We start from the raw sequence: 11,967 nt of genomic DNA on the forward strand, positions 1-11,967 counted from the left end.
GGATTTTTGGATAAAATGAATTGTGCGAAAAGGATGATGTTATGATTGATGACAAAATTGATAATCAATGACTGATAATGAATGAATGAATGAATATGATAAATGCATTCGAAATGAGATTGTTGTTGATGAGTTATAATTGATAATATGAATTGAGATTGAACGAATATATGTTTGAGATACCTGGGCAGTAGCAAGGATTGTGGTTCGTCCCGCTTCCTTCAGGTCAATACTTGAGATACCTGGGTAGTAGCAAGGATGGTGGTTCATCCCGCTTGCTCCAGGTCAGAGATTGTGACGCCTGGCTAATAGCGGCAGTAGTGGTTATTCCACTCGCTCCAGGTTGAGCTTTCAAACACCCGCCTGGGTAGTAGCCGTAGTAGTGGTTATTCCACTAGCTCTGGGTTAAGCGGGTAGTAGTAAGCGAGTTGTAGCTCAAGCCCACTTGCTCCGCATGGGTGTTTCAGTCCGTGGTTAGCTACCAGGACATTTTGAGTTGGCTATATAACCAACAGATGATATTATCAGCCATAGGACAGGCATGCATCATATGCATATTGTTTGAATTGTTTGTTTGTGCATTAATTGGGATTGCCTAAGTGATTATAATATGCTATTTGTTATATTTACTATCTGTATTACTTGTATTCTACCTGTGTTTTCCTTTGTCTGCTTGTTTGCCTTTGTAATTTCACCGGAGATGGAGGAACAGAGGAAAGACAGAGAAGTTAGGGATTTTGTTAGGCTTAAGACTTGGTTAAGTTAGGAATCCTTAGAAAACTACCTTGACTTATGGCTTCTACTTTAGTCTTTAAGTTTTATAACCAGAGTGTCGGCGTTCTAGGATTGCCTCTGTCATTCCCATGATCTTATATCTTATATATGCAGGCACCTTTACCATACTGAGAACCTCCGGTTCTCATCCCATACGATATTTGTGTTTTTCAGATGCAGGTCAAGAGGCACATCAGTTTGCGTCTAGAACTTCTGCAGCGAAGTGGATTCATTTTGGGGTTTTACTTTTGGTCTTTTGCTATATGTGTATAGACTCTCCTCATATATATACTTGTATTATTTTGCACCTCTTAGAGATTTATGGAGAATCAGGATTGATTATATATGTATTTTAGGTTCTGGGTTAAGTATATATATGTATGTAAATATTCTCTGGCCAGCTTTAGTTTCGCAGGCTGAGTCAGGAGCTTGTTATTTTGTATTCTTGGCCCTCTGCTCTTACTTCTTATATATATGTTTGTGAACTCTAGTTTTCTTCATACGCAAGTAATCTCTTTCCTAAGCATTGCGCTTTTATTTTTGTGATTTTGTTCTTACCCATTCTTCAAGGCTCCTAGTATAGTACATTCTTTCAACTATTATATATATTTATATTTTATTTTAGAGGTCGTAGCACCTCACCACCTCAGTTTTACATCCTAGGTGTAAAGCTTTGTGTGGTAGGGTGTTACAGCGAGGTTGATTTATTTTTTTTAAATATCTTAGAAGGTAATTAAGGTAATTGGGCATGGTAAAATTCAAATAATTATCTCAAGTGGTATTTAATTAAAATAAATATTGGATAAATTACTAATGTAAACGACATTGGTAAAGCCGAGCTTTTTAAATCTTTCAGATCCAATATCAAGTGATTGTCCTTAGTCAAATAAAATCAAATAATAACAAAATATTAATATTACATTATTTTTTATTTTATTTAAAGATCGCAGAAAAACTTATCATAGATGTTACGCGAACAAAATGTAAAACTCGCATACACGACTCTAACGCGAAAACCAAGATGTTACATTCTACCATCCTTGAAGAAAGTTTTGTCCTCAAAATTTCATTTACCTGTAAATAGGTGAGGATAGTCTGCTCGCATTTCGTCTTCTAGCTCTCAGGTATGCCGAGCTTCAGCGTTGCATCCCAATGCTACTTTGACCAAAGAAACTGTTTTGCCTCGTAGCTGCTTATCACTCTTACCAACGATCTCGACCGTGATTGTCAGGTATGTTAGATCATTCCGCAATTATATTGTCTCAGGTTTCAAGACATGACTCTTGTCGAGATTATATTTCTTAAGCTGAGAGACATGAAAAACATCATGAAGGTTGAATACGGAAGGTGGAAGAGCAATTTGATACGTGACTGGACCGACTCTCTTAAGGACTGAAAAGGACCCACGTACCTAAAGTTTAGCATTTTGGTTCTAAGGGTGCGACCTATACCGATGGTAGGACTTGCTTTCAAGAAAATATGTTCACTCTCCCTAAATTCTAAAGGCTTACGTCTATTATCAACATAGATCTTTTGTCGACTTTGTCCCGTCTGAATCTTCTCGCAAATCTTCTTGATCTGAGCAGTTGTTTCCTGCACCAAATACAGACTCAACGTACTATATTTTTCTCCTTAGTTCTAACACAATAGAGATTGACATCGTCATCCATAAAGAGCTTCATAGGGGCCATTCCAATACTTTGTTGATAATGGTTATTGTAGGTAAATTTCACCAATGGCAATTTCTTGTGCCAGTTTTCCTGCTATTCCATTACACATGATCTCAGTATATCTTCTAATGTCTAAATTATTCGTTCTGACTGTCCATCTATATGTGGGTGATAAGCCATACTTAGATGTAGCTCTGTGCCAAAAGCTTTCTAATAATCTTCCCAAAATATTGATGTAAACCTGGTATCTCTGTCAGAAACAATTGAAGAAAGTATTCCATGCAGTCGCACCACTTCTTGAATGTACAAACGTGCAAACTTTTTCAATGTATAGTTAGTTCTGATTGAAAAAAATGAGCTGACTTTATCAATCTGTCCACTATAACCCATATAGCATCATGCAAAGCCGACATCCTTGGTAATCCCATGACAAAATCCATGGTGATTCTCTCTGGTGCACGAAATTGTGATCTCAGGTAACGGCGCCAAAAACTCTGTGCGCACGTCTTAATAAATTGTTTTTCATTCACAACTTCGATACAACTAACCAGCAAGTGCACTGGGTCGTCCAAGTAATAAACCTTACGTGAGTAAGGGTCGATCCTACGGAGATTGTTGGTATGAAGCAAGCTATGGTCACCTTGTAGATCTCAGTCAGGCGGATATAAAATAGTTATGGAGTTTTCGAAAATAAATAATAAACTAAGGATAGAAATACTTATGTAAATCATTAGTGAGAATTTCAGATAAGCGCATAGAGATGCTTTCGTTCCTCTGAACCTCTGCTTTCCTGCTGTCTTCATCCAATCAGTCTTACTCCTTTCTATGGCTGGCTTTATGTAAGGACATCACCGTTGTCAATGGCTACTTTGTATCCTCTCTGGAAAATGGTCCGATGCGCTGTCACTGCATGGCTAATCGTCTGGAGGCATCACCCTTGTCAATGGCTGCATCCCATCCTCTTGTGAAAATGGTCCAAATGCTCTGTCACAGCACGGCTAATCATCTGAGGTTCTCGATCATACTGGAATAGGATTCACCCTCCTTTTGCGTCTGTCACTACGCCCAACAATCGCGAGTTTGAAGTTCGTCACAGTCATTCAATCCCAGAGTTCTACTCGGAATACCACAGACAAGGTTTAGACTTTCCAGACTCTCATGAATGCCGCCATCAATCTAGCTTATACCACGAAGATTCTGATTAAGAGATCCAAGAGATACTCATTCAATCTAAGGTAGAACGGAAGTGGTTGTCAGGCACGCGTTCATAGGGAATGATGATGATTGTCACGTTCATCACATTCAGGTTGAAGTGCGAATGAATATCTTAGAAGCGGAATAAGTTGAATTGAATAGAAAAAGAGTAGTACTTTGCATTAATCTTTGAGGAACAGTAGAGCTCCACACCTTAATCTATGGAGTGTAGAAATTCTACCGTTAAAATTACATAAGTGAAAGGTCCAGGCATGGCCGAATGGCCAGCCCTCATAATCTAAGAACCAGGCGTCCAAAGATCATAAGATGATCAAAAGATGTTTAATACAATAGTAAAAAGTCTTATTTATACTAAACTAGTTACTAGGGTTTACAGAAGTAAGTAATTGATGCATAAATCCACTTCCGGGGCCCACTTGGTGTGTGCTTGGGCTGAGCTTGAATGTTGCACGTGCAGAGGCTCTTTCTGGAGTTGAACGCCACGTTGTAACGTGTTTCTGGCGTTCAACTCTGGTTTGTGACGTGTTTCTGGCGTTTAACTCCAGATAGCAGCGTAGAACTGGCGTTCAACGCCCTTTTACGTCATCTAAACTCGGCCAAAGTATGGACTATTATATATTGCTGGAAATCCCTAGATGTCTACTTTCCAACGCAATTGGAAGCGCACCATTTTGAGTTTTGTAGCTTCAGAAAATCCACTTTGATTGTAGGGAGGTCAGAATCCAACAGCATCAGCAGTCCTTCTTCAACCTCTGAATCTGATTTTTGCTCAAGTCCCTCAATTTCAGCCAGAAAATACCTGAAATCACAGAAAAATACACAAACTCATAGTAAAGTCCAGAAATGTGAATTTAACATAAAAACTAATGAAAACATCCCTAAAAGTAACTAGATTCTACTAAAAACATACTAAAAACAATGCCAAAAAGCGTATAAATTATCTGCTCATCACAACACTAAACTTAAATTGTTGCTTGTCCCCAAGCAACTGAAAATCAAATAGGATAAAAAGAAGAGAATATACTATAAATTCCAAACTATCAATGAAACATAGCTCCAATTAAATGAGCGGGACTTGTAGCTTTTTGCCTCTTGAATAGTTTTGGCATCTCACTTTATCCATTGAAGTTCGGAATGATTGGCATCTATAGGAACTCAGAGTTCAGATAGTGTTATTGATTCTCCTAGTTCAGTATGATGATTCTTGAACACAGCTATTTTATGAGTCTTGGCCGTGGCCCTAAGCACTTTGTTTTCCAGTATTACCACCGGATACATAAATGCCACAGACACATAATTGGGTGAACCTTTTCAGATTGTGACTCAGCTTTGCTAAAGTCTCCAATTAGAGGTGTCCAGGGTTCTTAAGCACACTCTTCTTTTGCTTTGGACCTTGACTTTAACCGCTCAGTCTCAAGTTTTCACTTGACACCTTCACGCCACAAGCACATGGTTAAGGACAGCTTGGTTTGGCCGCTTAAGCCAGGATTTTATTCCTTTAGGCCCTCCTATCCACTGATGCTCAAAGCCTTGGGACCCTTTTTATTTACCCTTGCCTTTTAGTTTTAAGGGTTATTGGCTTTTTGCTCTTGCCTCTTGGTTTTAAGAGCTTTTGGCTTTTTCTGCTTGCTTTTTCTTTTTTTTTTTTCGCCTATATATATTTTTTTTTCTATTTTTTCGCTATTTTTTTTCTGCAAGCTTTGTTCTTTGCTGATTTTTCTTGCTTCAAGAATCATTTTTATGATTTTTCAGATTATCAAATAACATGTCTCCTTATCATCATTCTTTCAAGAGCCAACATATTTAACATTCTTAAACAACAACTTCAAAAGACATATGCACTGTTCAAGCATTCATTCAGAAAATAAGAAGCATTGACACCACATCAATATAATTAAACTAAGTTCAAGGATAAATTCGAAACTCATGTACTTCTTGTCCTTTTGAATTAAAATAGTTTTCATTTAAGAGAGGTGATGGATTCATAGGACATTCATAACTTTAAGACAAAGTTACTAAATACTAATGATCATGTAATGAAGACACAAACATGGATAAGCACTTAACATAGAGAAAACGAAAAACAGAGAATGTAAGAACAAAGAATGAGTCCACCTTAGTGATGGTGGCGTTTCCTTCTTGAGGAACCAATGATGTCCTTGAGCTCTTCTATGTCTCTTCCTTGTCTTTGTTGCTCCTCCCTCATTGCTTTTTGATCTTCTCTTATTTCATGAAGGATGATGGAGTGCTCTTGATGTTCCACCCTTAACTGTCCCATGTTGGAACTTAATTCTCCTAGGGAGGTGTTGATTTGCTCCCAATAGTTTTATGGAGGAAAATGCATTTGAGGCATCTCTGGGATCTCATGGTGATGAGCTTCATGCGTCTCTTGAGATCCATGAATGGGCTCTCTTGCTTGCTCCATCCTTTTCTTCATGATGGGCTTCTCTTCCTCAATGGGAATGTCTCCTTCTATGAAAGCTCCAGCTGAGTAACATAGATGGCAAATAAGATGAGAAAAAGCTAGCCTTGCCCCTAGGAGAGGGCTTTTCGGCTATTTTGTAGAGTTCAAGGGAGATGACTTCATGAACTTCTACTTCTTCTCCAGTCATGATGTTATGGATCATGATGGCCCGATCCACAGTAACTTCAGATCGGTTGCTAGTGGGGATGATGGAGCGTTGGATGAACTCCAACCATCCTCTAGCCACAGGCTTAAGGTCCAGTCTTCTTAATTGAACCGGCTTGCCTTTGGAGTCAATCTTCCATTGAGCTCCTTCCACACATATGTCCATGAGGACTTGGTCCAACCTTTGATTAAAGTTGACCCTTCTAGTGTAGGGGCGTGCATCTCCTTGCATCATAGGCAAGTTAAACGCCAACCTCACATTTTCCGGACTAAAATCTAAGTATTTCCCCCGAATCATTGTAATATAATTCTTTGGGTTTGGGTTCTTACTTTGATCATGGTTCCTAGTGATCCATGCATTGGCATAGAACTCTTGAACCATTAGGATGCCGATTTGTTGGATGGGGTTTGTTAGAACTTCCCAACCTCTTCTTTGGATTTCATGTCGGATCTCCGGATACTCATTCTTCTTGAGCTTGAAAGGGACCTCGGGGATCACCTTCTTCTTGACCACAACATTATAGAAGTGGTCTTGATGAGCTTTGGAGATGAATCTTTCCATCTCTCATGACTCGGAGGTGGAAGCTTTTATCTTCCCTTTCCCTTTTCTAGAGGATTCTCCGGTCTTGGGTGCCATCAATGGTAATGGAAAAACAAAAAGCTTATGCTTTTACCCCACCAAACTTAGAATTTTGCTCGCCCTCGAGCAAGAGAAGAAAGAATAGATGAAGAAGAAGAAGAAATGGAGAAGAGGGAGAGAGAGATGTGTTTCGGCCAAGGAGGGGAAGAGAGGGTTGTTTTGTGTGAAAATGAAGAAGAATGGAGGGCTTTATATAGGGAAGGGAGGGGGTAAGGTTCGGCCATATGGGTGGGTTTGGGTGGGAAATTGATTTTGAATTTTGAAGGTAGGTGGAGTTTATGAGGTAGGTTTATGGGGAAGAGTGGATGGATGTGAGTGGTGAAGTGGTTATAGGGAAGAGAGATTGAGGTGATTGGTGAAGAGTTTTGGGGAAGAGTGTTTATGGAATTGTATGAAAGAGGGGTGATAAGAAGTGAGTGGAGGTAGGTGGGGATCCTGTGGGGTCCACAGATCCTGAGGTGATCCTGTGGGGTTCACAGATCCTGAGGTGTTCAAGGATTTACAACCTTGCACCAAATTAGGCATGCAAAATGCCCTTGCACACAACTCTGGGCGTTCAGCGCCAGATTGGTGCTTGTTCTGGGTATTGAACGCCCATTTGTTGCCCATTTCTAGCGTTGAACGCCAGAACCATGCTTGTTCTGGGCGTTCAGCGCCAGCTCTTCTCCAAGGTGCAATTCTGGCGTTCAAACGCCCAGATGCTGCTCATTTTGGGCGTTCAGCGCCAGAACCATGCTCTGTTCTGGCGTTGAACGCCAGCCAGATGCTTCTTACTGGCGTTTAAACGCCAGTAAGGTCTTCCTCCAGGGTGTGATTTTTCTTCTGCTGTTTTTTGATTCCGTTTTCAATTTTTATATTTATTTTGTGACTCCACATGATCATGAACCTAATAAAACATGAAAGAACAAGAAAAATAAAATTAGATAAATAAAAATTGGGTTGCCTCCCAACAAGCGCTTCTTCAATGTCAATAGCTTGACAGTGGGATCTCATGGAGCCTCACAGATGTTCAGAGCATTGTTGGGACTTCCCAACACTAAACTTAGAGTTTGGTTGTGGCCTCCCAACACCAAACTTAGAGTTTGACTGTGGGGGCTCTGGTTGACTCTGCAGAGGGAGAAGCTTATTGTGCCTCTTTTCCATGTTTACAGAAGGATAACCTTGAGTTGTAAACACAAGGGAGTCCCCATTCAATTGAAGGACTAATTCACCTCTGTCAACATCAATCACAGCTCTTGCTGTGGCTAGGAAAGGTCTTCCAAGGATGATGGATTCATCCTCATACCTCCCAGTATCAAGGATAATGAAATCAGCAAGGATGTAAAGGCCTTCAACCTTTACTAACACGTCCTCTACTTGTCCATAAGCCTGTTTTCTTGAATTGTCTGCCATCTCTAATGAGATTTTAGTGGCTTGCACCCCAAAGATTCCCAGTTTCTCTATTACAGAGAGGGGCATGAGGTTTATCCTTGAACCAAGGTCACACAGAGCCTTTTCAAAGATCATGTTGCCTATGGTACAAGGTATTACGAACTTTCCAAGATCCTGTTTCTTCTGAGGCAATGTCAGTTGATCCAGCTCACTTAGTTCATTGGTGAACAAGGGAGGTTCATCTTCCCAAGTCTCAATACCAAATAATTTGGCATTAAGCTTCATGATTGCACCAAGGTACTTGGTAACTTGCTCTTCAGTAACATCCTCATTCTCTTCAGAAGAGGAATACTCATCAGAGCTCATGAAGGGCATAAAGAGGTTTAATGGAATCTCTATGGTCTCTAGTTGAGTCTCAGATTCCTTTGGTTCCTCAGAGGGAAAATCCTCATTGATCACTGGACGTCCCAGGAGGTACTCCTCACTGGGATTCACGTCCTCTCCCTTCCTTACAGGTTCGGCCATGGTGATCAATTCAATGGCCTTGCACTCTCCTTTTGTATTTTCTTCTGTATTGCTTGGGAGAGTACTAGGAGGGATTTTAGTGATCCTTTTACTCAGCTAGCCCACTTGTGCCTCCAAATTTCTAATGGAGGACCTTGTTTCATTCATGAAACTTACAGTGGCCTTAGACAGATCAGAGACTACGTTTGTTAAATTAGATATATTTTGTTCAAAGTTCTCTGTCTGTTGCTGAGTAGATGATGGAAAAGTTTTACTATTGTTAAACCTATATCTTCCACCATTGTTAAAGCCTTGTTGAGGCCTTTGTTGATCCTTCCATGAGAGATTTGGGTGATTTCTCCATGAGGGGTTATAGGTGTTTCCATAAGGTTCACCCATGTAATTCACCTCTGCTATTGCAGGGTTTTCAGGATCATAAGCTTCTTCTTCAGAAGTTGCCTCTTGAGTACTGTTGGATGCAGCTTGCATTCCATTCAGACTCTGAGAAATCATATTGACTTGCTGAGTCAATATTTTATTCTGAGCCAATATAGCATTCAGAGTATCAATTTCAAGAACTCCCTTCTTCATAGGCGTCCCATTATTCATAGGATTCCTTTCAGAAGTGTACATGAACTGGTTATTAGCAACCATGTCAATGAGTTCTTGAGCTTCTGCAGGCATTTTCTTTAGGTGAATGGATCCACTTGCAGAAGTATCCAATGACATCTTAGCTAATTCAGACAGACCATCGTAGAATATATCCAAGATGGTCCATTCTGAAAGCATGTCAGAAGGACACTTTTTGGTCAGTCCTTTGTATCTCTCCCAAGCTTCATAGAGGGATTCACCTTCTTTCTGTCTGAAGGTCTGAACATCCACTCTAAGCTTACTCAGCTTTTGGGGAGGAAAGAACTTGGCTAAGAAAGCCTTGACCAGCTTATCCCAAGAGTTCAGGCTATCCTTAGGTTGAGAATCCAACCATATTCTAGCTCTGTCTCTCACAGCAAAAGGGAAAAGCATGAGCCTGTAGACTTCAGGATCTACTCCATTAGTCTTAACAGTATCACATATCTGCAAGAATTCAGTTAAGAACTGAAAAAGATCTTCAGATGGAAGTCCATGAAACTTGCAGTTCTGCTGCATCAGAGAAACTAATTGAGGTTTCAGCTCAAAATTGTTTGCTCCAATGGCAGGAATGGAGATGCTTCTTCCATGTAAATTGGAATTAAGTGCAATAAAGTCACCAAGCATCCTCCTTGCATTATTATTATTTTCGGCTGCCATCTCCTCTTCTTGTTCGAAAATTTCTGAAAGGTGCTTGCTGGATTGTTGTAATTTAGCTTCTCTTAGTTTCCTCTTCAGAGTCCTTTCAGGTTCTGGATCTGCTTCAACAAGAATGTTCTTGTCTTTGCTCCTGCTCATATGAAAAAGGAGGGAACAGAAAAATAATAATAATAGGGGTCCTTTTTACCACAGTATAGAGGTCCCTGTGTGAGTAGAAGAAAAGAAGAAGAAAAAATTCGAACACAGATGGAAGAGGGGGTTCGAATTTGGGTGAGATGAAGTGTTAGTAGATGAATAAATAAATAGAAGAAAATAAGAGAGAGAGAATTTTCGAAAATAATTTTTGAAAAAGAGTTAGTGATTTTCGAAAATAGTTTTTGAAAAAGGTTAGTAATTTTCGAGAATTAAAATCAAAAATTAAAATAATTAGTTAATTAAAAAGAAATTTTGAAAAAGAGGGAAGATATTTTCGAAAATTAGAGAGAGAGAGAGTTAGTTAGGTAGTTTTGAAAAAGATAAGAAACAAACAAAAAGTTAGTTAGTTAGTTGAAACAAATTTGAAAATCAATTTTTGAAAAGATAAGAAGATAAGAAGTTAGAGAAGATATTTTAAAATCAAATTTTTGAAAAAGATATGATTTTGAAAAAGATAAGATAGAAAGATATTTTTGAAAAGATATGATTGAAATTAGTTTTGAAAAAGATTTTATTTTTAAAATCACAATTAATGACTTGATTCACAAGAAATCACAAGATATGATTCTAGAACTCAGTTTGAATCTTTCTTAACAAGCAAGTAACAAACTTGAAATTTTTGAATCAAAACATTAATTGATTATGTTATTTTCGAAAATTAGGAGATAAAGATAAGAAAAAGATTTTTGAAAAATATTTTAAAAATTTTCGAAAATAACTAAGAAAAATGAAAAAGATTTGATTTTTGAAAAAGATTTTGAAAAAGATAAGATTTTTAAATTGAAAATTTGATTTGACTCATAAGAAGCAACTAAGTTTTAAAAATTTTTGAAAAAGTCAACTCAAATTTTCGAATTTATGAGAAGAAAAAGGAGAAGATATTTTTTTATTTTTGAATTTTTAATGATGAGAGAGAAAAATATAAAAAATGATGCAATGCATGAAAATTTTGGATCAAAACAATGAATGCATGCAAGAATGCTATGAATGTCAAGATGAACACCAAGAACACTTTGAAGATCATGATGAACATCAAGAACATACTTTTGAAAACTTTTAATGCAAAGAAAACATGCAAGACACCAAACTTAGAAATTTTTCATGTATAGACACTATGAATGCAAGAATGCATATGAAAAACAAGAAAAGACACAAAACATGAAAACATCAAGATCAAACAAGAAGACTTACCAAGAACAACTTGAAGATCATGAAGAACACTATGAATGCATGAATTTTTCGAAAATTGCAAGATGAATATGCAATTGACACCTAACTTTCAACTTGACTCAAGACTCAAACAAGAAACATGAAATATTTTTTATTTTTATGATTTTATTAAATTTTTTTGAATTTTTCGAAAATTAATGTGAAAAAGAAAAATAAGGATTCCAAAATTTTTAATATGAATTCCAGGAATCTTGTGCTCTTTAGTCTAAAGCTCCAATCTGAGGGTTAGGCATGGCTTAATAGCCAGCCAAGCTTTAGTATGCTATTACATGCATTGAAGTGATTAGTTGAATCCTCAGTCCAAAGGAATTTGGACATGGCTTCACAGCCAGCCAGGATTCAACAAATCATCATGAAACATTAGAATTCATTCTTAAAAATTCTGAAGAAAAATATATTTTTTTTTTTGAAAACATTTATTTTATTTTTCTCGAAAACAGATGAGAAATTTT

The 11,967-nt window shown here is 38.0% G+C and overlaps 1 non-coding gene across 1 annotated transcript; it reads left to right on the top strand.

Moving 5' to 3' along the window:
• Nucleotides 1-9,586: 9,586 nt before the first annotated feature.
• Nucleotides 9,587-9,694, top strand: LOC148576103 (small nucleolar RNA R71). The gene has a single exon (XR_015904607.1). It is a non-coding gene; the product is annotated as a small nucleolar RNA R71 (small nucleolar RNA).
• The last annotated feature ends 2,273 nt before the right edge of the window (nucleotides 9,695-11,967 follow it).

Source organism: Arachis ipaensis, chromosome B1 (assembly GCF_059453495.1).
Source record: "Arachis ipaensis isolate K30076 ecotype BB chromosome B1, ASM5945349v1, whole genome shotgun sequence".
NCBI classification, from domain to species: domain Eukaryota; kingdom Viridiplantae; phylum Streptophyta; class Magnoliopsida; order Fabales; family Fabaceae; genus Arachis; species Arachis ipaensis.